The 5,207-nt window shown below is 39.4% G+C and overlaps 1 long non-coding RNA gene across 1 annotated transcript; it reads right to left on the reverse strand.

Moving 5' to 3' along the window:
• Positions 1–3,210: 3,210 nt before the first annotated feature.
• LOC123083607 (uncharacterized) lies at positions 3,211–4,656 on the reverse strand. Its single transcript, XR_006439332.1, has 4 exons — positions 4,143–4,656; positions 3,823–3,994; positions 3,657–3,713; positions 3,211–3,537 (listed from the first exon to the last, which is right to left on the reverse strand). It is a non-coding gene; the product is annotated as an uncharacterized lncRNA (long non-coding RNA).
• Positions 4,657–5,207: the final 551 nt, after the last annotated feature.

The raw sequence follows: 5,207 nt of genomic DNA on the forward strand, positions 1-5,207 counted from the left end.
GTTCAGTAGCAACTTGATCCGAAGTGCCTTGATCATCATCATTAACTTCCCCTCTAGTCGGTGTAGGCACCACAGAAACATTTTCTTGAGCTGCGCTACTTTCCTCCCACTTACTTCTTTCGAGAGAAACTCTTTCTCCAGAAAGGACCCGTTCTTGGCAACAAAGATCTTGCCTTCGGATCTGAGGTAGAAGGTATACCCAATGGTTTCCTTATGGTATCCTATGAATATGCATTTTCCCGACTTGGGTTCGAGTTTTTCAGGTTGAAGTTTCTTGACATAAGCTTCGCATCCCCAAACTTTTAGAAACGACGGCTTAGGTTTTTTCCCAAACCATAATTCATACGGTGTCGTCTGAACGGATTTAGATGGTGCCCTATTTAAAGTGAATGTAGCTGTCTCTAAAGCGTATCCCCAAAATGATAGCGGTAAATCGGTAAGAGACATCATAGATCGCACCATATCTAATAGAGTGCGACTACGACATTCGGACACACCATTACGCTGAGGTGTTCCAGGCGGCGTGAGTTGTGAAACAATTCCACATTTCCTTAAGTGCGTACCAAACTCATGACTCAAATGTTCTGTAACATCCGAAAATTCTAAATTTTGGAATGTTATATTAAATTGATAGATTTGATTGATTGTTTGATTGTGGTGTGGTTGCTTGTGTGAAATTGAGTGGAACTAAAACTTTCTGAAAGTTATGAGAGGGAATAAAAGGACTTTCCCAAACTTTCACCTTGCTTTTATGATCTTCTTGAATTCAAATTCTTTTCATCACAAAACCCTAGAGAGAAGATGACATGACTTCTTCCATTTATTTAAATGAAAAGGGTTGTTGAAAATATTTGAATTTCATTTGAAAATAATTCAAATTCAGAAAACTTTAAGCAACTCAATGATTTTCATGAGATAAGATAAAATGACTTCTTCAAAACATATGAAATATGAGTTGGAAGTTTAAAGGGATCAAATTCAAAGTCCCTTTGAAATTATTTTCAAATTTGGAGTTATTTGCATTTTATTCAAATTATTTTTCTCCAAAAATAATTTATATAGAAATTAGGGTAAAATGATTCCCTAGATCAGAAAATTGGAGAGAAATAAATTTGAACTAATTTTTGTATTTTTAGAATGATTTTTATTGGATTTTATTGCACCAGTGGCACTCTTTGTTTTTTAAATTTGTGTGTATTTTATTTGATCTTACAAAACTGTTAATGTGGTAGAAAATCTTTTTCTTAAAAGTTTGATATATAATATGCCTATATAATATTTTATTTTAGTTTCATTATTCAGTATTTTCTTTTCTGTTACTATTAAAAAAACTGCACATGCGCCGGCAATTAACCGTCGCCCCCGAGTGTACCATAGTAGTATCAGGCCGGCCCGTTTTTCTTTTGTTTTCTTTCTTTTCAGTAATGTTTTTTTTGAAACAAATTTTAAAAAAAAAAAGACTTTGAAATAATAATAAAAAAACTGCAGCCCGTGTACGCGTGCGGCGGCCGAAGGCTTTTGGCCTGTGCGAGCTTTTCTCCTTTGTTTCGTTTATTTTTCGTCTGTGTTTAGTCCCATACTAGAAGCAAACGCGCGCTTTGCCGCGCCGGTTTTGTATTCTCGATGTGCATAAAGTCCATTAAATCCATTATATAAGAAAGAGATGGATTTATATAGAAAACTGAATCAAAATATGACCGATCACCTTTGCATTGATGCCCGCCTAATTCATGACATGAATGAGCATTACACAAATCAGGATTGAACATCGAATGGACAACCAGGTCCATGTCGCAAATTCAAAGCAAACAAAGAGCTGTGTATTAAACTGGATGGAACTGCAAGCAACAAATATATTGCAGCCAAGCATTTTTAAAATTCTCACGGTAGTGGGTACCAACGGTTGAACCAAAGGACATCTAACAGAGGTGTTTTTACTCCACAAGACCACATCAGCAGTAAGAGGAAATCAATTCATGATTGTAGATGAATTATACGATCCAATTCTGCAATGAAATAAGAAGAATGGTAATGCATGCTGGTTTTTACAACTCTATTGTGGAGGTTTACTCTGTTGTTAATTTGTCACAACTGACCATCAGCAATACCCATACATTTATCTCTTTAGTAATAGTACTACAACATGATTCCATTTTTTAACTAACCGATAGATAAGAATTATCACGGACAACTCAAAAGCAGACATGCATTGCACAAACTCTAGGGGGTAAAAGTCTGTTTAAGGCATTATAGAAGGACATTCTCGCTTGCTCGCACTCAATACAGTTTCTTGCTGCAGCTGAAACTGGCATCATAGCTCAGCATAATTATGGAGAAACCAAATGAAGCTAGCTAGCAACATGAAGTATCCGAGTATCTTATTTAAAACACAATAGTCTCTAGGGACTCACATAATGCACTTTCGAGAAACAAATATGCAAAATTCTCATTAGAATTTTTGCTGAAAGTAGCAGCGGCCCTCATGAAAAGATAATGCCTCATAAAGCAAGAATATTTAAAATAATTATTATTATTCGTACCTTGAATATATGTACATAAATCACGATGGATGCCAGCATTAAGTGGATACATAGTAACATTATAGAAAATGAAAGTAATCTTGCCATCAGAGAAGAAGGAAACTCTATTTGTATAAGCAATCAGTAGGAAAGATAGTAAATTGCATACTTGACAGTAAATTTTGACCAAGAAAAACATACTTATTAGTACTACTAAAGAAGATGTGAGATGGGCATGATCTAAAACGACTTGGAGAGCATATGTTGCTGAAAGTAGCAGCGGCCAACCCATTGGAATGCAAGCCAGTTTTAATAGAAGTGGTTAGACAAAGCATTCATAGAAAACAGGGTTCAGTTTAAACTTTGAACCCCCTTTTTTCATTTGAAGTATATGTTGATACTAAACCCTAAGAGAGTAAATGCTCATATTTATCTCAGCTGTAAAACATCCTAAGAGACCCCCCCCCCCCCACTCCCTCCAAAAAAAAATTCAAAGAACAACACACATTTATGCAAAAGGTAAAAGAACATATACATTTGAACACAATTCTCACCTTCAACCAAGTTTGTAAGATCCATCCATAGTTAGGAATTATATATATACAGGGTAAGAATAGTAGGCACACCAATGAAATGGGTCATGATTCCTTGAGGAAAGCAAAAGTAACACTGGAACCCATTACTTCCAAACTTTTTGACGCAATTTTCAAGCACCTTACATGTCCATAAAAGTCAGATTTATACTGAACTTTACATGCAGCAGTTCTGAAGAAATAGGACTCAATCTCATTACCTAAAAGCAAATATGGATGAAGAAAAATAGAATATCTCATAACAATTTTTGGTGAAGAAATAGATCTGTTCATGAGAGCAAATTTGCTGAGAACATTGGTGGGAGCGAAGCATGCTTATCAATTCGGTCTTTTGAGAACTCGACAACTCTCGCGGGTAAACCTCTATCAATGTAGAACTGCATGCATTTCCCATGGCCACTCGTCTTCGTTGTTGTGCAGCACCACTGACAAAAGTATGAACCATAAATTGTTGTCTGGTCTTGCATTAGTAGAGTCGTGAAAGACAATTTGGATATCTCTTGTATGTGTAGTAACATTTGAATTTCAGACTTGGAATACTTACCTTCCAAGGGCTATTATAATCCTTGATGATCTAGGCACCAGTATACAGTAGTATCATCTGCCCTAGTCCATGAAAACAATAGTATGAGAAAGAAAGAATTAATGTCATAAGCCAAGTAAAACAAAACTGACCAAGACGTGAATGCAAGTTCAGAGCAACACCATACCAAGAATTTGCAGTGGTGAACTTGCTCAATACATACACATGGGCGGCTCTAATGAGGGACAGAGAGCATGAACCAGTAGTCAATGCTAGGCTGCTCCCCTCGCTGTGGCCGCATATCCGAACAACCTCACCATCCAGCAAGCAGCAGCACAATTGTCAGCATGACCCACGACCTGAAGCCAGAGCAGAGGAAGCACAACCCCCAACAACAACAGGTACCGCAGGCCACAAATCATGGGTTAATTAGAGAGTTTATGGCTTCAATCCAGGGGGAATTAAAGGAATAACACCTGTGTAGAAGGATGAGTCGCTATTCAGTACCTGCATCCTCCTGCTGCCGCTGACCACGCCATGGTTGAGGCCGATTGGAGCAGGACAATTTGAGAAGAAACACTCCCTGTACTATGCTCTATTGCACATGAACCTAAATGACACGTTCGGTTCAGGCCCGTCTGTGCCAGCGCCATTGTCACGCACGCAAAGCCCAGATGGGTAGATCTAGAATCACCGCGTCCCTTTCGACGGCCACTCTGGAGCCGACCCAACCACGTCCACGGTCCGCCATGCCATCTACGCGGAGGCCGGCCGACGGCTGCTCAGCCGACGGAGCCCGCACTAATTTGCTTCCACGCTATCCTTCAGGGCAGACTCACCGGAAGCAGGGCATCGCGGCTCACCTTCACCAAGATCGCCGCCGTCGACGGCAACAAAAAATGGGGGTGGGATGGTAGGGAGTGAAGGAGGCGGGGGCAGATGACCTTGTGTCGTAGTGCGGCGGTGGCGACGAAGACTGGGGGACCCGAGCGACGAAGGAAGAGGTAAGGGGAAGCGTGTAGGCGCGCTATCGGTCAGTCGGTTGCAGGAACAAGCACGCAAGGTGCAACAAATTACCGACGTATAGGCCCAACCTTCCAACTAACAAATTACCGACGTATAAGCATGTCAAATGGGGTCCACGAAATTTACCCAACCCCGATTCACCAGGAAGCCGCATTTTCAGGGAGCTTAGTATCTCTAGTGATTGCCTAGCCTTTGAGCCCTAAACCTCTTTTCCACCTATAAATATAGATCCATAGAGCCCCCAAAAATCATCCGGTTCAGTTAACTCATTATTTTGGTTTGACTAGATTCACTAAAAATATATATTTCTCCTCTCCGGCGAAATTCTGGAAGTCGTCTCCTCTCTCTGAAGTCGTTTTTTCTCTATCTTATGAAGGTATCTTTCTTTGTTTTTTATATATATCACGTAGCTTATTATTTCTAAACTAGTACGGTAGAATAACTAGATTTATAAACTAGTCCCTGTATTTACATTTTTGACTATAATTCTTTTAGCCATAGCTCATTTTCTTCCGTAAAATAACTTGGCTCTGATTTTTCAAATAG

The sequence above is a fragment of the Triticum aestivum genome, chromosome 4A, assembly GCF_018294505.1.
Source record: "Triticum aestivum cultivar Chinese Spring chromosome 4A, IWGSC CS RefSeq v2.1, whole genome shotgun sequence".
In the NCBI taxonomy this organism is placed as follows: domain Eukaryota; kingdom Viridiplantae; phylum Streptophyta; class Magnoliopsida; order Poales; family Poaceae; genus Triticum; species Triticum aestivum.